We start from the raw sequence: 23,989 nt of genomic DNA, 5'->3' as shown, positions 1-23,989 counted from the left end.
ATTTGGACTCTGCGAAAGCAATGTAGCAGGGTTCAAAACTACATATCAACACAATAAAATTAGGCACTCTATCGGGGTGGCACTAATTTTACCCCCTGTAATACACAACAGCCTGGAACAAAAAAGATTACTTTCTCCTGACAAAAATACATTTTATCTTTAAAATGACCTGCAACCATTTACTTGTAAAACATCTCACATTTTCAAAAATAACATTTAGGCAGCACCATAGCACGTGCCTCATGTGTGAAAACAAAAACAAGACAAATGTAATTAGTTATTCAATAACACAGAAAATAATATATCTGGTAATATTAATTACTGCAAACCAATAAGCTGTACATAAAAATAGGGAACAGAGGGGGCACATACATTTTCAAGACCCCGTGTCTCACAATATCTGTATTTTAATTCATTTGAATCAACATCAAAACATTCCAACATTAAATCTTATCACATTATAACAAATTAATCTGCAGTATAGCTTTTATCTTTTTACAAACAGATCCAGCCGGCTGTAATATTTTTCTCGCTTGGTGTAGCTACAGACGACTGCGCGTGCGCGAAGATAAGACACGTTCCATAAAAAAAATGAAAAAAAGTGGAACTGATTTTAACCCCATACACAAAACACTAACATTTTTACACATTACTGCTGTTAAAAATAGGAAACATACAATATAGTTCTGCTTTTAATGTGGCCATTAGTTTCAAACTTCAGACATGTTACATTACACACATCACACATCACACATTACACAGATGTCACATCACACCTGTTCACATTAGTCACTGCAATGTACCCGGCTGCTCCGTTTTCTTCACTCTTCCAATGAAAATTTACACCTGTATTTAAATTGTTCTTTCTCACATCATCTTACTTGTAACCACCTGTAATCACCTGCTTTGTCCTTTTAACTTATGCCTTGTCCTGGCCACTCCACTCCCTTTCTCAACTTTCCACAAACCATTGTCTTTATCACATGCAGACATCCTTCTTACGGCTGCCAGCCTCTTCAACAATTTTTTTCACAGTGTGTTATTTTGCCTTCACATACTTTACAATTAAAGCCCCAGCTCCTTTTGCTCATTCTAATGTTGGCCGGGACCAGTGCCCCAAAGCATCTTTGTCCAACTTCCTCCTGACCCCATGGTCGGAGAGCAGTAGGGTGATGTCCGGTAAATCCCCCACCTCCAGGCAAACAGGCCACGTTTGCCGACAGATATCTCAGACCAGTCTATCTCCTAGACTATCTTACCAATACGATATCAAAAGTCGTTCCTCCAGACATTCTAGCAGTAGGATCCTCTGATCCCTCACTGGATTGAACATCAAGAACATACAAAATGCTGCCAATCAACAATTACAAGAGCAAATTCTTCAACACAATCGACATTCATGAACCTCCATTGATTCAAGCAGGAGTTGGTAACACTTCACTTATGCGGAACACTTGCTGCCGGGGTGTGTCTTTTGGTTCATACAGCCCGTGATGTAGCATATATCCCAAACTCTTTCCTCTAGCACTTTGCAATGGTTTCACATGCAAATTATATTTGGTAACATATATATATTATCCTCCCCGCTCAGACGTTCACTCTGTGGGTTGTAGTTTAGGGGGCTGTTATGTATGTTGGTGATGATTTCTTTATGGGCTATGGGTCTGAGCCAATACCAATGTCCTTCACTGTAATTACCACTACGACACAGGTGGCACCTGGGGTAAGTGTCAGGGTCATTCATTGAATACAGGATGTTATATTACAACGGTATTCAATCCAGCGGTCTGATGTTATACTACTACAGACTTAATTACTTGGATGTTATTTTACATCAAAGTGTATATGCCGGATTATCACATGTGCTAGAAATCAGTCTGTACTGATTCCCACCTTATTCCAGCCTGGCAATGCATACAACTGGTTTATGGACCCTTACACACAATATCACTGTCTGGCAATGAGTTAGGAAAATATAAATGATTTTCTAATATAGTATTCAAAGTTTTCCCTATTGCACTGGGTAATGGTATTGAGTGCAAATTCTATATAGACACAATTGCTTCTCCTTGCACTGTATTCTACATTATCAGGACTTAACCATTGAAGCCCCTGTGGTACTACAGGATATTACTCACAACTATCCAACTGTCCTCACACCTACAAACAGTCAATACCTCCCACAGAAACGGGTAACAGAACAACTATTAATCCTCAACAATTTTACACAACTAAATAACAAATGACACTACAACAAAGCAGCAAGCAGAAGTTTTGTTTTTTCCTCACAGTCCAGACTACAATCTTTTCATTTCAAATACTTCACATGTGAGTTACGACTTCTCTCCGCCATGCGCTACGTCACTGCATTCCAAAGGCGGAGGTCTTACACTTCTCACAATTTTTCTGGTTAACAATGTAATTGCTGGCAAAAATTCTCTCATGTCTTTCATATCAACAGTTTAAGATCACGTACACACCTGCAATCCTTCATCACACAAAAAGCTTCAACATACCTTTTTGGATCCATCTTTCAACCCACTTCTGACTAAGTAGGCCTCGTCCAAAAGAAGTGACGTCTGACAACTAGATTCCAAGGCTTACGCAATACATGTGTGAATGAAAGAATAAGTTCCTTACCTACCGCGGTTTTTTGTAATTCACAGATGCAAAGCCAGACCTCTCCAGTGACAGCTTATCAGACGTGCAATCTTCCGGGATTTACCTGTCGTGGAAATCCATCGCTCAAAATATAGTAGACTGAAATTTATACGAGTCCAAACAGACTCTCAAGGCCAGACCCCATTAGTCAGTATCCTAATTAGGATATTTCACCGATATATATCGAGAGAGGAGAAGAAAATAAACAGACTCTGCTGATATGCTCAAAATGCTCCTCTGAAGGATTTATTACCAAACTCAAACTGTTAAACTGAAATTCAGAAGGGGTGTAGGCTTGAGGTTAACCAATCAGAGACAATGTGATAATATTTGTTATTCAGTAAAAAGCATAAAATAAAATACATCCCAGATACATCATTATAATTCTTCACACATTAGGTTTTGCAGGTGTCTTATCTCTTTTGGACAGAATGTTCCCGTGGAGATGGGGGAGACCTTCCTTCACGCATACTTGCCACCCTCCCATCTCCCTCCCTGTCCATTCTCTACCAACTTCGCATGGGAACCAAGGTCAAAGATAAAACATACGAAATCAACATTACTTGTATTAAAGGAACAATGACTTTTCTATTCACTACAAAAGAACCAAGGTGGGAACTCCAGACAAGATGGCTGCTGCACGAAACAAAATCATTTAAACGTTATCATCACTTTCACATAATACATATCTTAGTAATTCAGCATCCTGCTTGATAATTCACAATGTAATTTCATACAGAGAATATAAGCAATAAATCATCCTTCACAATACTGTTTAACAGCAATCCCTCCTCCCATTGTATATACTGCCACACAGCAATCCCCCTCCCCTCGTATATGCTGCCACACAGCAATCCCCCCTCCCCTTGTATATACTGTCACATAGCAATCGCCCCTCCCCTTGTATATACTGCTAAACAGCAATCCCCCTCCCTTGTATATACTGCCACACAGCAATACCCCCTCCCCTTGTATATACTGCCACACAGCAATCCCCCCTCCCCTTGTATATTCTGCCATACAGCAATCCCCCCTCCCGTTGTATATACTGCCACACAGCAATCCCTCCTCCCCTTGTATATACTGCCACACAGCAATCCCCCCTCCCCTTGTATATTCTGCCATACAGCAATCCCCCCTCCCCTTGTATATACTGCCACACAGCAATCCCCCCCTCCCCTTGTATATACAGTCACACAGCAATCCCCCCTCCCCTTGTATATACTGTCACACAGCAATCCCCCTCCCCTTGTATATACTGCTACACAGCAATCTCCCCTCCCCTTGTATATACTGTCACACAGCAATCCCCCTCCCCTTGTATATACTGTTCCTGTGCAGGAAGTCTTCCCAGTGCCTTATAGGCAGCAGGCCTAATGTGGCCTGCAGTCTATAGTATTCATTTGTATCTGTGTCCTGAGGACGCACATACAAGTGAATGTGGCTTTTGCTAGCACCGGAGCCCCCTCTTGTGCTAGCGACGTCACTGCATTCACCCGCCGCCTGTGACAGTGCACGCGCTTTAAACTTTAGTGAGCCGGCGAACTGTGGAAAATGCGCAGCCGCGCACCTTATAGGGAACACTGCCCTTAAGGACGTGTACTAGTTGGCACGTTCAGGCAGCAGCCCCATTTTTTAAATCTGACGTGTTTCACTTTATGTGGTAATAACTTTGGAGTGTTTTTACCTATTCAAGCGATTCTGAGATTGTTTTCTCGTGACACATTGGACTTTATGTTACTGGCAAAAATTGGTCAATACATTCAGTATTTAATCGTGAAAAACGCCAACATTTTGCAGTTTTCTACATTTAAATGTATTTGATTGCAAGAGAGGCAGTTGTACCACACAAAATAGTTGCTAATTAACATATTCATATTTATTCACAGTAATAATTACACGGTATTATTGCTTGACAAAGGCTGCATGGAGCAGCTGAAATGTTGCTATCTTTTTGCACTGATGGATGAATAAATACCTTTTCCATTTTTGATACGAACTTTGGAGTGCTGCCTCTCTATTTCGTTCACATTTGGGGATTTACAAGTCGGATCCGTGGAGGCTTGCACCCTGATACCCTAGAGGTTTATGTTCTGCTGTGCTGCCCATACTCTCTTTGGACATAAAGTTCAATGTGTCACGAGAAAACAATCTCAGAATCGCTTGGATAGGTGAAAGCATCCCAAAGTTATTACCACATAAAGTGAAACATGTCAGATTTAAAAAATGAGGCTCTGTCAGGAAGGTCAAAAGTGACCAAGAGGGAAGGTGTTAATCGGCTGGATCGGAAGCATTAAGCTGTCGCTGCTTTAAAACTGTGTCTGCAGACGTGGCTGCCGACAAAGTAGCCTGTTAACGCGATGACATAATAGTACATCAGTTCGCGTTAACAGGCCAACACCCGTGACGTAGTACGTCACAGGGCATTAAGGGGTTAAAGCTAATAGCCAAGGTCACAAACCATGGTGGACCCCCATTTTAATTTTGCTGTAAAGCCCCCTCCTAGATTATTCTCTAGAAGAATTAGACTGCAAAGTTAAAGAGGCTCTGTCACCACATTATAAGTGGCCTATCTCCTACATAAGGAGATGGGCGCTATAATGTAGGTGACAGCAGTGCTTTTTATTTCGAAAAACGGTCAATATTCACCACGTTATGAGCAATTTTAGCTTTATGCTAATGACTTACTTAATGCCCAACTGGGCGTGTTTTACTATTGACCAAGTGGGCGTCGTGGAGAGAAGTGTATGACGCTGACCAATCAGTGACCAATCAGCATCATACGCTTCTCTCCATTCATTTACTCAGCACATAGTGACACTGCGTTGTTCCCACTGTGTCTATTCACAATCCCGACACTTCGGTAACGTTTGTGTGGGACTTACAGCACAGCAAAGCGTAATCTCGCTGTAAGCTGTCATTTACAACGTGATCTCGCAGGATCATGCTTGCTCTGCTGTAAATCACACACAAACGTTAATGAAGTGTCGGGATTGTGAATAGACATTGCGTCCTGTCTGGAAGGTGATGTCTATTCACTATCAAGACACTTCAGTAACGTTAACGTGTAAGTAAGTGACTGCACATACTGATTAGCAAGATCACTATGTGCTGAGTACATGAATGGGGAGAAGTGTATGACGCTGATTGGTCACTGATTGGTCGGCGTCATACATTTCTCTCCACAATGCCCACATGGTCAAAACTAAAAACACGCCCAGTTGGGCATTAAGAAAGTCATTGGCATAAAGCTAAAATCGCTCATAATGTGGTGAAAATAGATAGTTTTTCTAAATAAAAAACACTGCTGTCACCTACATTACAGCGTCAATCACATTATGTAGGAGATAGAACACTTCTAATGTGGTGACAGAGCCTCTTTAAGTTGCTTATTTGACAACTGTAGTGTTTTTTAAAAATTTTTGTTCATTCTCCCTGTAGTGGAGCATTCAAAGTTTTTGGAGTTCTTCATGACTTTTTTCTCTTTTATTTAATATGATCTATAAACCTTAAAATACTCTGTAGTGTGTAAAACTGCTATGCAATGTTATTCTGGGCTAATTAACCCCCATATTTTTACACATTTGTCAGCAGATTGGTCTTTGTCACAAAGCACCATATTGTCTGCATGTGGTCTCTGTGCTCCCTGTTCCATCTGGTGGCCAGACATTAGTAAATATCATTAGCAGGCTTCATATGACTGCAATCATACCTGACCCTGACTGCAGCGCTCTGCTTTCTACCTAGTGGTTGAAAAAAACAACAAGTAAGGCACCAATTTCGAGGCCCCCGTGAGCCCCTGCACCCTTTACCATACAAGAAATAGTGTGTGATTTGTGAAAGTTACGTTTGTGTAGCTGGTCCTATGATGTGAGCTTCTTGTCTGCAAATTAATGTCCTAATTCATCTCCTTCCAGATGTGTATACCTCTATTTTTTAACAAAATATCACCCTTTCTTATTCCTATCACTTTTATAGTCGGTGAGGGTAGAGTAAAAATATTAACATAGTTTGTTAGGTCAATATCGTATGGAGCTTGAAAAGTGACAACCAGTTTTATGAGACGGAAATGTTTCCAAAGTTGTAGTCAATTCCCTTCCTCCAATCAAGGGCATGCCCAGGGCCGCCATCAGGAATTTCAAGGCCCCATACAGCCAAATTGTCTGCCCCCCCCCCCCCATGGCGCCGACCATTAACAGTTCCCTGTCCAGCACCATATCATGCTCTTTGTGTGATACATAACTAAGAACTTTCGAATCAGCTGCTTTGAAGCATCAGCAGCGCAGTACGACGCTGCTCCTTCATTCCTTGCTCCTACTGTGAATTGTTGTTATGCTTGTAGCAGGGTTTCACAGTATTACGGCCTTCTCCCATTCACTTGAATGGGAGAAGGCTGTAATACTGTGAACCCCCGATACAAGCATAATGGCGATTCACAGTAGAAGCGGGGAATGAAGGGAAAGCAGCAACATACAGTACGAGCGCAGCTGGTCCTTCAAAGTAGCTGATTGGTGAGGTCCTGAGAGCCTGACCCTCACCCATCAATTTCTTATGAATGGAGAGATCAATGTGACCGGGTTACCAGCGGTCACATTGAAAGTAGGTCACTGATATCTGATCCACGCTGCTGCTACTGTATTACGCTGCAGATTTTCTGCAATGAAATCGGGTTGCATAAAATCCGCAGTGTTTACACTACGTGTGAACATACCCTAATAATAATGCTTAAGCTAAGTTCACACAGGGCGGATACGCTCCGTAAAGATACACATCGTATCCACCCTAGTGGCCGCAGGGAATTCCGGGAGAAAAACCACATCAAATTGTAGTCCAGTTTTTCGCCCGGAATGACTGCTGCGGAAAACTGTAGAACTGACATTTCATCCCAGGAGACCGCTGCAGCCTGTGATTGACTTAATCGGCGGTCACATGGGATGAAACGTCATCCCTGGAGGCCGGCCCGCTGACGTCATCCCATGTGACCGCCGCTACAGACTGTGATTGGCGGCAGCCTTCACACAAGGGATGAAACGTCATTCCTGGAAGCTGGCCTGCAGATCGTCAGGTAGGTGTTTGTCTTTTTCTAAGTTCCGTTTTTTGCTGTGTAATCGCTGCGATTCTGCTACAAAGTCGCAACACTTGACCGTTTGTTGTGCGTTTTAGATCCCCATTGAATTCAATGATGAAAACAAGCAACAAAGTACTGGCAATTCCGCAACCACAATTGACATGTTGCGGCTTAAAAAACCGAACCGAAGGTCAATATGTGTGGGGATTTTCCGCATATTACATACACAGCGTGTGGATGAGATTTCTTGAAATCGTATCCACTCCTCTGCTATTGTATTATGCTGCGGCTTTTCTGCAACTAAACACGTTGCGGAAAATCCACAGTATTTACGTCACGTGTGGAATAGTCCTTATTCGGCACTTTTAGACACTTTACTTACTGTGTCAGAAGAGCTAACAGTGGCTCCAGCACACAGGTCAGTCCTCTAGGGCTAGGCTCCAGAAAATGGCTGTGGGCAGAGAACGCCCGCCGCGTTATAATTTGGGACTCCTACTCCTCTCCTCACGCAGCTACATTCTTACATTGATGAGGAGGAGGTCAGTAGAAGGGGTGGGCAAAGGGCCAGGCGTTGGGGTGGACGGAAGGCTCTGCAAATAGAAGAAGTTTACGAGTGGGGGGCGGGCGTTGGCCGGGCCCCCATGATGGGAGGTAAGTGAGGGGCGGGGGCCCGGCAACTGCACAGCCCCTGCGCTTGTAATCTTCTGCTATGTGCAGAGCCTCCAGCCTACTCGTAAACTGTTGCTATCTGAAGAACCCTGTGATAAGCGCCGGCAGGTCCCCCTCTTAGTTTCATTTGGTCCGGGCCCCTGACAGCAGGACCCCTAGTACTGCCCTAATGGCGGCCCTGGGCATGCCCACCAAAGAGGCAGACCATCAGGGCCGGATTAAGGATTGTGGAGACCCCTGCAAAAAAATTTAGTGGGGCCCTCATCCCACCTCTAGGACCCAGACTTTACCTAACCCCCTATCACACCAACATATATTGGATGTACGTGTGTGGTCTTCTTCACCAAAGTCTATGTGAGTAATTGAGACAGCCAAATCAGCGATTCCCCTAGACTTCAGAGGAGAGCCGCACATATGTGTGGCCATCTCTCCACTTTTTAGTATCAGCTGGATAAGATCACCAAATGGCCATTAGAGAAGGTGAGTAATGGAGGCCCCCTAGGAGTTGATGTGACATGTGCACCATGTGCGCACCCTATAATTTGGCTGCTATGGAGTCTATGAGAAGAGGGAGCACAGCTCAGACTAACAAGTGAGGAAGTAAGGGGGTAAAAGCTCTTTTGTACCTGAATGTTGGGGTGTAAAGGCATGGATCGGCACAAGCAGAGTGCCCCATTTTGTATTTATTTTTTGGGCCCTCCCTGCTTTATTTTTGCCACTGCCCCCAACTCCTCCTGGTGAATGACCAAGAAGAATGATTTACCAGGGATAAGAGAATATTCCATCCTGAGGCATGGTGGAAGTGATATTGGGAATATAAAATGATATTTAGCAAAACTTATTTTCTAAATGTCTTTTCCATATCACTGAGGAATGTTTCATACATTATAGATGGTAATATCAGCTGTGACTAAAAATGCTCTTTAAGATTGAAAGTAAAATGTACATGAGAGAAATGAGTGAATAGAAGAATTGGACTTGGCGTCTTTATTTAGAAGAGTAAATTGACCCTGGTTAATTAGTCCCTTTAATTGGTTTTGAGCATGTGCACATTCCAGGTCGAGTTCTCTTTGTGTCCTCTCCAGACGACAGATGGATCCAACCTCCCGTCAGTAAGTTAGCTTGTCTCTGTCTTCATTTGGCTTTCTGGGAATAACCATTATAATCAGAAGTTCACATCCATTTATTGGAAACATACTTCTGGCTTGTTACAGAATCATTGACTTTTCTGTGCCGTGATCCCGCGACAGCATACATTTTGTTGAGATGGATTCCTATTTTTAGGGCGCGTAGCTCTTTAATACTTTGTTCTTATTAATACCACATGTGGCACCATACTATTAACCTAAAATCTAAAAAAAAGAAACAATTAACTAAGTGTATATTTAAATGCAAAGTTTTGTTTTTTTGTAAACCTTATTAGGGCTCTGCTACAACGTTTTATGTCTTAGGGGCTCTCACTGTTATCTTGCAGCTTTGGGGTCCTGAGAACAAATTCGACTAGGGGACATCATCTGTGTGGAGATACTCTAGTTTCTTTCCACATTTCAAAAACATACTAGTAGGTCAAATGTTGTCATGTGGAACATATTGTGTTGAAGGGCTCATGCACATACCTTGTATTGCCCACACGGGTCTTTATTGTTTGACATACACTACCGTTCAAAAGTTTGGGGTCACCCAGACAATTTTGTGTTTTCCATGAAAACTCACACTTATATTTATCAAATGAGTTGCAAAATGACTAGAAAATATAGTCAAGACATTGACAAGGTTAGAAAAAATGATTTTTATTTGAAATAATAATTTTCTCCTTCAAACTTTGCTTTCGTCAAAGAATGCTCCATTTGCAGCAATTACAGCATTGCAGACCTTTGGCATTCTAGCTGTTAATTTGCAGAGGTAATCAGGAGAAATTTCACCCCATGCTTCCAGAAGCCCCTCCCACAAGTTGGATTGGCTTTATGGGCACTTCTTGCGTACCATACGGTCATGCTGCTCCCACAACAGCTCTATGGGGTTGAGATCTGGTGACTGCGCTGGCCACTCCATTACAGATAGAATACTAGCTTCCGGCTTCTTCCCTAAATAGTTCTTGCATAATTTGGAGGTGTGCTTTGGGCCATTGTCCTGTTATAGGATGAAATTGGCTCCAATCAAGCGCTGTCCACAGGGTATGGCATGGCGTTGCAAAATGGAGTGATAGCCTTCCTTATTCAAAATCCCTTTTACCTTGTACAAATCTCCCACTTTACTAGCAACAAAGCAACCCCAGACCATCACATTACTTCCACCATGCTTGACAGATGGCGTCAGGCACTCTTCCAGCATCTTTTCAGTTGTTCTGCGTCTCACAAATGTTCTTCTGTGTGATCCAAACACCTCAAACTTCTATTCGTCTGTCCATAACACTTTTTTCCAATCTTCCTCTGTCCAATGTCTGTGTGCTTTTGCCCATATTAATCTTTTCCTTTTATTAGCCAGTCTCAGATATGGCTTTTTCTTTGCTACTCTGCCCTGAAGGCCAGCATCCCGGAGTCGCCTCTTCACTGTAGACGTTGACACTGGCGTTTTGCGGGTACCATTTAATGAAGCTGCCAGTTGAGGACCTGTGAGTCGTCTATTTCTCAAACTAGAGACTCTAATGTACTTGTCTTGTTACTCAGTTGTGCAGCGTGGCCTCCCACTTCTCTTTCTACTCTGGTTAGAGCCTGTTTGTGCTGTCCTCTGAAGGGAGTAGTACACACCGTTGTAGGAAATCTTCAGTTTCTTGGCAATTTCTCGCATGGAATAGCCTTCATTTCTAAGAACAAGAATAGACTGTCGAGTTTCACATGAAAGCTCTCTTTTTCTAGCCATTTTGAGAGTTTAATCGAACCCACAAATGTAATGCTCCAGATCCTCAACTAACTCAAAGGAAGGTCAGTTTTATAGCTCCTCTAAACAGCAAAACTGTTTACAGCGGTGCTAACATAATTGCACAAGGGTTTTCAAGTGTTTTCTAATCATCCATTAGCCTTCTAACACAGTTAGCAAACACAATGTACCATTAGAACACTGGAGTGGTGGTTGCTGGAAATGGGCCTCTATACACCTATGTAGATTTTGCATTAAAAACCAGACGTTTGCTGCTAGAATAGTAATTTAGCACATTAACAATGTACAGAGTGTATTTCTGATTAATTTAATGTTATCTTCATTGAAAAAAACTGTGCTTTTCTTGCAAAAATAAGGAAATTTCTAAGTGACCCTAAACTTTTGAACGGTAGTGTATACACACGGTATATGGTGTTTCCGTGAGGCACCGTGCTTCAAGAGGACACCTCAATAATACTGCATGGAAAGGAGCCAGATGAAATCGCAAGCATTTGGAGGTACAGTATTGCCCCATAGAATTATTTTGGTAGCGTATTATGGATCCGTACAACAGGAGTCTGTTAAATTGCCATGTGCATAAGCCCTTTCTGCCAGTAATAGGACAATTGCCCCGCCACTATATTCCATATCCAACACTGCAGAATATCTTGGTGCCAGGGGCAAACTAAGGCCTCATGCACACGACCGTAGCCATGTGCACAGCCGTGATTTTTGGGTCGGCCGGCCACGGAGTGTCAGCCGCGAGTCGCCCGCAAATCGCGGCCTGTGCACATGGCCGCGGCCATTATTTTCAATGAGCCCGGACCGCAGAACATGGCCATAATAAGGCTTGCCCGTTCTTTCTGCGGTCCGGGCTCCGGGGCCATGCACGGACCGTGGAAACCATGGTCGTGTGCATGGCCCCATAGGAATGAATGGGGCCGCAATTCTCCCGTGGATTTTCGGGGGGAATTGCGGCCGCAAAAGCACGTTCGTGTGCATGGGGCCTAAAAGTTATAACCTACACTGGACCTTTCGTCAGAACATGTTTTATCACAAATATATAATTAAATGTGACGTTTCGGCTGTCTTTGGCAGTGAGGGCACTAAAGTATGTGTAACTTCTCATTTGTTCATCTAATGGAAACAATTTGTGATTCAACACCTTAACAATGTATTGCGGGACCCAAGTTTATGGCTTTCGTTAGACGGCAGACCTGCTCGAGAAAGTCCATTTCCTGTTATGAAATATTTTACACTTCATTTCCCTTATAAAACCTCTCTTCTCTGAAATGTCATTGGTCTAACCTCTCTTACTCATAATACATATGTCTGGACACAAATCATTCCGAACCACAAAGTCTATTCTAAAAAAGAGAAAACAAATGAGTTCATATCACTTGCAAAACTGAGACCAAAAAATATATATCCAGTAACCAGAATAAGCAAAAAGTTCTGCTTGACAAAAAAATCATTCTTCTACATTTTCCAGTAATCTTCACTATTCAGAAAAAAAGTAATAGAAGATTTTCTTAATATAAAAATGTTGCATTTGTGCTGGTAATGCCCCTGTGGTGCTAAAAGGGAATTAGCCAATAGGAAAGACCCTAATATACAAGAGCTAATCGGCCTATTTCCACAAGCTAAAAATCACCCAACCTCTAAAATGTGATAACTTTGAAGGGTGGGGAAAAGTACTGTGTGCTATATATGACTAACCTCCTCTCACTGGGCCCTCTTGGAGAGTTAGACAGGTTAAGAAGGCTTAAATATAGGTAATTTTCCATGGTCCAGACTCATTGACTTTTTTAAGGCGGAAGACTCAATACTCCACCTGCAAATATGTATGCTGGATACATACAATGGACTTATGTATATGTGGTGCCGATTCTTTCCATCTGGCAGGACATTGGCCTTACGACCCCACCTGCAGACAATTAGAATGTAGTGGTCCTTCACGCAGGTCGGCTCGTTTTTTTTAAAGACCTTTGGCATTAATGTTGGGTATTTTGTAGTAAAACGGGAAAATGAAAACAATACAATCAGTTATACCATCTGTTTCCCTCCAAATTTTATATTAAAACCCAGGGGGCATTGAACCCGAGCGCTGGAGATATGTCAACAATTTCTTAGTGTATTACAGAAGAATTCTGTCAAAAAGCTGTCGATTACTTGTAGTCCTTTCTAAAATCTTACTTTTCTGGAGTCTACCGTTTAGTACGTTTTTGGGTTTCAAATACTTGTTTCCATTTTCCTGCTTTTTAATGATTTGACAGGTCTAGCCGACCCATAAATACATTGCCTCTCAAATGTAAGGTCTTCAAGGATCAGAAGAGTTTACATTAAACCTCAGGACTTTCCTACAACCTACTGACATTGTCATGTTTCAGATGTGGTGGATCAACAATACATCTGCCTGTGAGGCCAATGAAATGGGCAACAGTAATTTGTAGAACCAAGAATGACCTCCTAAAATCTAGGTAGACCCCCAGTTCAGTAAACTCCAGCAGTATTGGTTTAGCAACATTGATAGCTTGTTTTGTTGCCAGGCTGATGACAACCATCCATCAATTTGGGTTGTCATAGTCCACCCAAATCCAACTTTGTCCAACAGGAGTAACTTGAAGCTCCAGAGCGCAATGTAAAATCTGTAACAGTTACACCCACCTACCATGTGCTATTTATAATACCAGCGTCTTCAGGCACCAGGGCCCAGGGGTGACTGCTACATCTGACCCCCCTATTCCTAAGCCCCTGACAGTCGTCATGCTGGCACAACCTTCCTTGTGACTATATACCCTCTACTGGCAAATAAGACAAAATTCTGCTATACAACAAATAACAATATTCTTGGTTTTGTCTTGAAGTGATTTCACATGGAAACACATATTGCATTCTTCATAGAAGGCAGGCATCAGAGCATGATACAATTTCTGTTCTCACGCTCACTGGTTTTAAGTCACTTCTCTCGCTTCCTCCTGGACAATTTATAGCTCGTAGAATTAAAGCTTCTTAACACTTCAAAACACCTGGCAGTGGTAAAGATGCATGGATCTTTCATGTTGTAGCCATATTATGGGAAGAAGATAATTTTGTGGGATATGTAGGTAGGGAGAGCGTACAGGGCAATATATGGTTTTACGTTGGTTGGCCATTTTTTAAGAACTTTTTTGATTGGGTTAGCCGAAACTCGACAAATTAATTCAAAGTCAGTTTAAAATAGATACCTGACAATATTTGTATTGTTATTAATATAAGAGATGCAGAAGAATGACAAGTGAGAACCTGATGGTCTGTTCTATCACCTTGGACTGAAACCAGTCAAAGCGTTTAAAGGCTATGGCCGCCTTTGCAACAATTTTTATTTTATTGCACCAAAGAATAAAAAGCAAAAATACCTTGATTAAAAATTTTCTACGGTTTTGTGTCCACAGCTCCTACGCACCCTGATGGGTCTCCATGGCTACAGACTACAAGCAAACCCTGTGTAGTCTGATCTTGCAATTATGCTCCCTTCCATCTGTCCTCTACTTCTTACTAATCTACCAAATGTGTGTTAGCAAGAAGAAGACAGATGGAAGGGAGCATGACTGCAGGGTCAGACATCGCAGTTGTTTTTTTGTTTTTTTTGCAGTCTGTAACCATGGAGACACATAGATCTGCATAGGAGTTCTAGACACAAAATAGTAGAAGATTTTTTTAATGAAGGATTTTTGCAAAGTTGCTTAATTTCTCTTTTTTAGATGCATTGGGGCAATAAAAAAAATGGTTGCAAAGGTGGAGATGAGTTAAAGGGGTTTCTCATTTCAGGGACATTTATGGCATATCCACTGGATAAGTCATAAATGTCAGATAGATGTGGGTCCCACCTCTGGGACCCGAACCTATGTCTAGAATGGAGCCCCCTAAACCCTGTTCTACATCTCTGTGCTCCAGCTGAAGCGTGTGATTCCCGACCAAGAAGAAGAAAACAGCAAGCTATGCTGTTTCCATAAGTCCCTTAGAACTGACTGGTAGTTACGGAAACAGCGTAGCTCGCATGCTACGCTGTTTTCCATTCACTACTATGGGTCTTACATAAACAGCGTAGCACAGCGAGCTACGCCTTTTTCTTCTTCGTGGTCGGGAATCACAGGCATCAGCCGGAGCACAGAGAAGTAGAGCCGAGTTTAGGGGGCCCCGTTCTAAAGTTAGGTGCCGCTCCCAGGGGTGGGATCCGCATCTATCTGACATTTATGGCATATCCCGTGGATATGCCATAAATGTCTCTCATGGATAAACCCCTTTAGGTGTTCACTTGATCATGGGCAAATCATGGCAGAGAATATAAAATAATTGGAGTGCTGCATCTGCTTCCCCTGTTTTCTATTTTTGTATATGTGACATTTTCAAAGGGATGTCTCTGGTTTGACTGATAACCAGCTATGTTTCAAAGCACTTTAAAGAGAACCTTTCACCTCCCCATACATGTGCAGCTGAGTGCAGCATGTAATGGGGAGGGCTGAACAAACCCTGGGGCACTTTAAAAAAAAATTCTACCCTCTTTTGTTATTTAGATAGCAGTGCCATTATATTTGGCCCCCGATATTTAAATAACCCCCTGAACAGTCAACGGGGCATGTACTGGCAAGGGGGCGTGTTACTATGGCTGCGACACTGTCCAATCAGATATGGACAGTGCCACAGCAAGAGCGAGGAGAGAGAGTGTGCGCGCGCGTGCTCTCTCTCACTCTTCAGCTTTGAAGATCAGTCTTTTCACCCGAACTGGCAAGGGGGCGTGCCACTGCTCTCTCCTCGCTCTTGCTGTGGCACTGTCCATATCTGATTGGACAGTGTCACAGTCATAGTAACACGCCCCCTTGCCAGTACTCGCCCTGTTGACTGTTCAGGGGGTTATTTGAATATCAGGCGCCAAATATAACGGCACCAATATCTAAATAACGGAGGGAGGTAGAAAAAAAATGTAAAGCGCTCCAGGGTTTGTTCAGCCCTCCGCATTACATGCTGCACTCAGCTGCCCATGTATGGGGAGGTGAAAGGTTCTCTTTAAGTATATCTATTCACAGATAGCAGATTTGTTGCAAAATTTCTGCAATGGAGAATCACGTCCATCTATTTGATTGGGGCTATTTAGTGTGCAAGCAATAATATCTGCAAGTTTCATTCAGATGAATGGGACAGTCGCAGAAATTTCTGCAACAAATTTGTAATGTGACTATACCCTAATGTGGTAGGACATTGACGAACAGGGTAGCCACCTATAGGTGGCAGTACAGAGGCAATTTTCTTTCTTCTAGAGAAGAGCTATTTTGCGTACCTTTTACCAGGGCGTATGCTACCTATCAGCTGGATCTTCACAGAAAGAATGACTATCTTCCCAAAATTATTTTCATACAACTGTAACCAGATGAAAGAACGTACGTTATTAAAATGGCATACACATGTTTGTTCCATAACAATAAGGCTACATTCACACAGGGCGGATACGCTGTGTAAAAGCATACAGTGTATCCGCCCTATGCACCACAGGGAATTCCGGTTGAAGAACTGTACCAAATTGTCAATTTTTTAAAAACTGCACTGAAAAAAAAAGTATACTTACTATGGGGATGGGTTCCTTCGACGTCCTGACGTTCTGCAGCCCTGGGATGACGTTTCATACCATGTGACCGCTGCAGCCTGTGATTGGCTGCAGTGATCACATGGGATGAAACGTCATCCCAGGAGGCCGGGCTGGACGAAGAAACACAGAATTCTGGGTAAGTATAAGATTTTTTTTTTCTCAGTTGCATTTCGCGGAATCACAGCTTTTTTGCCGCAAAAAACGTAACCTCTGCTATTTGTTTCGAGTTTTACATCCCCATTGAATTCAATGGGGAAAACCCGCAACAAATAAGCAGCATTTAGGCAAATACAATTGACATACTACGGATTAAAATACTGCACCACAGGTCAATTTTCTGAGCGTTTTTTCCGCTCATCATTTACGCAGCGTATGGATGAGATTTATTCAATTGTCATCCACTTTGCTGCTACTGTATTATGCTGCGGATTTTCCGCAACAAAATTGTGGAACAGCCACAGTATATACGCTAGGTGTGAACCCGGCCTAACAGAAATGTGGAGTGAAGACATCAGGATTCAGCCTGTGTAATGTCAAATATTTCTGTTTTTCCCCTGACTTCCTTTTCATTTCATTGATTAATCATTCCGGTGTCTTCCTGTACAGGTAAAATGTCATCCTATGGGAAATCGAGAAGTGACATGTCAGCATTTCACCTTCTTATCTCTCTGAGGCATTTGGTGTCTGTTGTGTAGATGACAAATTAATAGGTGGCTGTATCTTCACTGTATAGCAACACAAGATTCCTCAAATCATAACACATTGAACTTCTTCAGGACCAAAGAAATTCTGGCCTTTGTCAGACATAATTTTTTTTTTTTTTCGTTGTTGCAGTTATATAAGCTTTTGTAATTTTAGGCTCAGCAAAATTTTTCCCACCAATTTGGAATACACATACATTAACCTTTTTTTTTTTTTTTTTTGGCCCACTAGGTTAGGGTTAGGTTCCTCTGGGCTTTTATGCCTTCAGAATCACCAGGAATAACAGAGCAAACCGGACATAATGATACTTCCACTTACAGGAAGGAGTTTCTGGGGCTTATGTGGGGACCAGTGGCGGATTAAGTAGACCATAGGCCCTGGGTTGTTACCCAAACTTCTCCACCCAGTCCCCCTTCTCCACCGCTGCCATGCCGTGTCGTAACTATTGTTAACACTTCCTTTTTGTGCAAGCATTAACAAATGGGTGTTACGATTCCCCTTGTCAAAGGGCTGTGTCCCTACATACTGACAGTCTCCAACCATCGTTGACAGTATCACACTGTGCAGGGACACATCCTCCTGACAAGGGGAATAGTAACACCAATTTGTCTATCAGTCCTGGACTGCACAAAGACTTTTTGTGAAATACAAGGATTTCCTATAATAAACATTTCATAAGAGGTGACAGATTTTCTATAAATCCATTGACTCACAGGTGACGTCTTCACAGATTCTAGTAGTTTTTTTTCTCCATCCGGTCCAGACCTCATGATGACTTCTCCCAGCCATGATCCATTTCTGCAGAATTTGCCACTCAGATGTCTTTGGCTCTTCACTTTTCCAACAATTCCACACCTATAAACGAAGATAAAATTCTCATGGTGCCAAACACTGTGCCCCTAAATATAACAATGACAACCATATACTGTGCCCCTGAATATAATTGTGTAAAACACTGTAAAATAAAGCACAACATACACAGTGCCCCTTGTAGTTAGCGCCACACACAGCCCCCTGTAGATAGCTTCACACACTCCCTGTAGATAGTGCCACACACTGCCCCTGTAGGTTGCATCACACCCCCCCTCGTAGATAGCATCACACACACCCCCTGTAGATAGTATCAAACACAGCCCCCCCTGTAGAAAGCGCCACACACACAGCCCACTGTAGGTAGCACCACACCCTTGTAGATGGCGCCAAACAGTCCCTGTAGATAGTGCCACAGTCCCCCTGTAGATAGCGCCACACAGCCCCTCTAAACAGCGCCACACAGCGCCCCTGTAGATAGCGCCACACAGTGCCCCTGTAGATAGCGCCACACAGCGCCCCTGTAGATAGCACCACACAGCCCCCCTGTAGATAGCGCCACACAGCCCACTGTAGAAAGTGTCACACAGCCAGCCTGTAGATACGGCACACAGCACCCCCTGTAGATAGCGCCACAGGGTCCCCCTGTCGATATGGCACACACAACCCCCCTGTAAGAGACGACACACACAGCCCCCCTGTGGATACGGTACACAGCCCCCCTGTAGAATGTGCCACCCCCCTGTAGTTCGTGCCACAGTTACCTGTCCCCGTTCCAGCCATGTCCTCTTCTCCGTCGATGCAGGCCTGGTATAATCTGACCAGGCTGCATCCAGCGGAGCGTCGCAATGACGTCATCGCGCCACTTGCATCAGAAAATAAGGCCAAACAGCTTGAAAGGGAACTGATGGTTCCCTTGCCTTGCCAGCAATGTCAATTGTATCCGCGTTCAAAGTACGCAGATACAATTGAGTCCAAGCCTTCAGTTTTATCGCAGTTTGTGTAGTGATTTGCAGCAAAAACTTGACAAAACTGTGAATTGGTCTTTGGGTGTCCATGGGTCCCCCGTGAGCCTCGGGCCCCGGGCGGCCACCCATAATGGACCTACAGGGATTTGCCACTGGTGGGGACCGCAAAGTATTAGCAGTGTAGGCACAGCAGTATATTAGTACCCTCGCTAATATACATTCCGGTCCGCCGTTGCGCTAATTATGAGATTTTAATAGACTTTTATAGCGCTGCCGGGGGAACGGAAGTCTAGTTGCTCAGTCTTCCTTCATGAAGACACAACTCTTCGTCTTGTGACTGGCCCCGCTGTACTCTATGTACAAGCAGGAGCAGTAGTACAGCGATTACATAGAATACAGCGGGGTCGGTCACATGACGAAGAGTCGTGTCGCCATTAAGTAAATCTGTACAACTAGACTTCCAGTCCCATAGCAGCGCTATAAAAATCTATCAAAAGGTCATAGTCGGTGGGGGGGACAGGAATGTATATTAGTGAGCCTACTCATACTGCAGTTTCTACAGTGCTGATAATTTTCTGTCCCCACATAACCCCTTTAAGGGAAAATATAACCAATTACAAAAAATTATCATACTGGGTGAAATTATGATTTGCTTAATGGGTTGTCTGCTTCAGTCAATCCCTTTTTACTAGAAGGATCACCCCAAACTCTGTAGCAAGTGTTCAATTTCCCTGCAGCTCCACCACAGGTGAAATAAGGCATTACGCTGTTCCTGTTGAAATCTATGGATTATCTGTTTAATGTATGTAATGTCGAGTCCTCCAGAGTCGGAAATGCTCTTTGTAGCTGCTCTCTGCTCTGGTTAACAGATGAAGGTCCTGGATGGAAGGAACCACTCTCCAAAATTCCCTAAGGCTTCCTCCAAACAAACTTTATGTGTGTGGGTTTTTCCCCCCAAAAATAAGACATCTAAAAAAACTGTTTTGGAAAAACAGTACATGCGTTATTTTGGCATTTTTTTCTGACACTTTTATGCCAATACAGAGTTTTCCAGAGATAAGTACACCACTAAATGCTGGAAAAGTCAAAACCAGAGACAAAGACAAAAGATAAAAAAACACCAATTAAAAAAAAATGCGATGTTTCTTTGTGTGTTTTATATTCTTTCTTTGACTTCCAGCTAACATCTGCACGCAGCATCATATGCCGCAAAAAAACATGTTTTGTGTCGTGTGAAGTCACCCTAATAGGGTATTTAAAAATGGGGTTTTCAATCCAGAAAACCCTTTTAAGGCCCTGTTCACACAGAGTTTTTTTGCAGGCGGAAAAAGATTTTGACCTGCAGCAGAACATTTGCTGCATTTTTCGCTGCGAAAAACGCAATCTCTGCCTCCCATCGACATGTCAATGGGAGGTCAGAGACGGAAACACTCGAAGAAAGGGCATGTCACTTCTTTTTCCCGTGAGTGTTTTTTCCGACGCGGTTTCCGCGTCAAAAACAGCGTTAAAATGCTTAGTGTGAACTAGCCCTAAGGGTGTTTTATTCAAATTATATTTTTGTAATGGCTCATGCACGTGACCATATCCATATGATCACAAGGATCCTTCATATGTTGGTAATTCATTCCTACGTAGGCACAAATACACCATATTTGTATATGAAATCCTATTCACACATTGCGTTTTTAAGGCATGCTGTCATTTTTCATAACCCAGTAGGTCACAATTTTGTTTCTTATTCAGTTCAATGGGGAAAACTGCAGACCGTGAAAGCTACATGTAAAAGCCACGATTGTGGTTTTCCATTGAACCGCCGATCTAGGAATAATCTTATATTGCTTCTATAAAAACAAACCATGGCTTTATTAACATGTGATTTTACAAAAATTTTTGTATTGCAGTAGAGTAAATAGACCATTATGTTATTTTCTATTTGTAGTTTCAATATCCACCACTGGAGGCAGCATTTCTTTTTCATGTACTCTAATATAACAGGGCAGCCAAAATGCAGTAATTCTACAATGAATGAAGGTTTAAAAAGATAATAAAAAAAATTGCATAATCAGCGAACTGGATGACTGGCGTGTATACTAATTTAATTACCTAAGTATATAACACACGAGGGGCATAGGATGGTGCTGCTGCAGCTGCTGCTTTGTGAGGCATGATTCTAGGCAGATTTCACAATGGGGAAGATCTAACCCTGGCTTATAAAGGCCCCTCATGCCATGCTGTATGATCTGATTGTTAGTGGCATGGGTAATAAAGCATGGTTAAGTTCACTTTGATGCTCTCACTTAGCCCTTGGGCACTAAGAGCTAGACTGCTTTTTGCCAATCTCTTGTGTTTGAGATAACATTAGTATATTAATTTGCAAATCTATTGTAGGCATGGCTTGTAAAGGTTTTATGCTATTTGTAGCAAAATAAAATGAAATTAATTTAATCAATATAAAGTATTTCTTTCCAATCAGATTAGAAATTATCCTATCATTCAGATCCATATTTTTGTCTATAGGAGGCAGCATTATAGTAGTGCTATTGTTGTATATGGAAGGGGTATTATAGTAGTTATATTCTTGTATATAGGGGCAGTATTATAGTAGTTATATTCTTGTATATAGGGGCAGTATTATAGTAGTTATATTCTTGTATGGAGGGAGCAGTATTATAGTAGTTATATTCTTGTATATAGGGGCAGTATTATAGTAGTTATATTCTTGTATATAGGGGGCAGTATTATAGTAGTTATATTCTTGTATATAGGGGCAGTATTATAGTAGTTATATTCTTGTATATAAGGGCAGTATTATAGTAGTTATATTCTTGTATATAGGAGGCAGTATTATAGTAGTTATATTGTTGTATATAGGGGCAGTATTATAGTAGTTATATTCTTGTATATAGGGGGCAGTATTATAGTAGTTATATTCTTGTATATAGGAGCAGTATTATAGTAGTTATATTCTTGTATATAGGGAGCAGTGTTATAGTAGTTATATTCTTGTATATAGGAGGCAGTAATCTTGTAGTTATATTCTTGTACATAGGGGGCAGTATTATAGTAGTTATATTATTGTATATAGGGAGCAGTATTATAGTACTGTAGTTATATTATTGTACACAGGAGCAGTATTATAGTAGTTATATTCTTGTATATAGGGGCAGTATTATAGTAGTTATATTCTTGCATATAGGGGCAGTATTATAGTAGTTATATTCTTGTATATTGGAGGCAGTATTATAGTAGTTATATTCTTGTATATAGGAGGCAGTATTATAGTAGTTATATTCTTGTATATAGGAGGCAGTATTATAGTAGTTATATTCTTGTATATAGGAGGCAGTATTATAGTAGTTATATTCTTGTATATAGGGGCAGTATTATAGTAGTTATATTCTTGTATATAGGAGGCAGTATTATAGTAGTTATATTCTTGTATATAGGGGGCAGTATTATAGTAGTTATATTCTTGTATATAGGAGCAGTATTATAGTAGTTATATTCTTGTATATAGGAAGCAGTATTATAGTAGTTATATTCTTGTATATAGGAGGCAGTATTATAGTAGTTATATTCTTGTACATAGAGGCAGTATTATAGTAGTTATATTCTTGTATATAGGGGGCAGTATTATAGTAGTTATATTCTTGTATATAGGAGCAGTATTATAGTAGTTTTATTCTTGTATATAGTGGGCAGTATTATAGTAGTTATATTCTTGTATATAGGAGGCAGTATTATAGTAGTTATATTCTTATATGGAGGGAGCAGTATTATAGTAGTTATATTCTTATATGGAGGGAGCAGTATTAGGCTGGGTTCACACAACCTATTTTCAGGCGTCATGGAGGCGTTTTATGCCTCGAATTACGCCTGAAAACACGGCTCCAATACGTCGGCAAACATCTGCCCATTGCTTTCAATGGGTTTGCCGATGTACTGTGCCGACGACCCGTCATTTTACGCGTCACTGTCAAAAGATGAAGCGTAAAATTACAGCCTCGTCAAAAGAAGTGCAGGACACTTCTTGGGACGTTTTCTCATAGATTGGTTTTTTAAAACACAGTGTCTCTCGCCACTTTGCTCAAATACACAAATGCCAATTTAATGAAATCCGCATTACTCCCATTGAACATATTCACCCCGATGTCCCAAACAGGTTCAATAAGTTGAAACAAAGGGATCATTTTTGGATATTTAAAATGGATACATTACACCCCAGAGGCCTGAACGACATCTCAGAGTCGTCTTTGGATTAGTCCTACCAATAGTTATTAATCCTCTTAATTATGATATGTCTTGACCCGTCTAGTAAACACACTAAGACGCACATACATATACCTTCATGATTTCCTTATTATAACCTACCGATCACATACACAATAAAATATTGTCTTCTTCAGATCTTCTAATCAACCTTTATATGTGAATAAACCATTCAAATTGCCTCAACTCAAAACTTCTGACTCACACTAACACTTACCGTCAGTCGCCGACAAACCCCCCTTTTTACCTATATTGTGAATTAAAATTCTTTCATATAAACCTCTACTTACCTCTTCAGCAATAGTTCCGTCCATCTCTCTCCTTAATGACATCTCACACGATCCCCCGGATTTTGCGTTCCAT

At 41.8% G+C, this 23,989-nt stretch overlaps 1 protein-coding gene and 1 long non-coding RNA gene across 2 annotated transcripts in view; one reads left to right on the top strand and one right to left on the bottom strand.

Annotated features, from left to right (window-relative positions):
- EVA1A (eva-1 homolog A, regulator of programmed cell death) overlaps positions 1-23,989 on the top strand; it is a 320,400-nt gene that overhangs the window by 204,557 nt on the left and 91,854 nt on the right. The window lies entirely within an intron of this gene.
- Positions 9,361-23,989, bottom strand: part of LOC142759107 (uncharacterized) — a 231,085-nt gene continuing 216,456 nt past the window's right edge. The window contains exons 2-3 of the long non-coding RNA XR_012883062.1: positions 16,572-16,651; positions 9,361-9,743 (exon numbers count right to left, since the gene is read on the bottom strand). This is a non-coding gene — a long non-coding RNA (uncharacterized LOC142759107). The remainder of the gene's footprint in view (positions 9,744-16,571; positions 16,652-23,989) is intronic.

The sequence above is a fragment of the Rhinoderma darwinii genome, chromosome 4, assembly GCF_050947455.1.
Source record: "Rhinoderma darwinii isolate aRhiDar2 chromosome 4, aRhiDar2.hap1, whole genome shotgun sequence".
NCBI classification, from domain to species: Eukaryota; Metazoa; Chordata; class Amphibia; order Anura; family Rhinodermatidae; genus Rhinoderma; species Rhinoderma darwinii.
The sequence above is the reverse complement of the archived record's forward strand: the minus strand, read 5'-3'. Positions and strand labels throughout refer to the sequence as shown.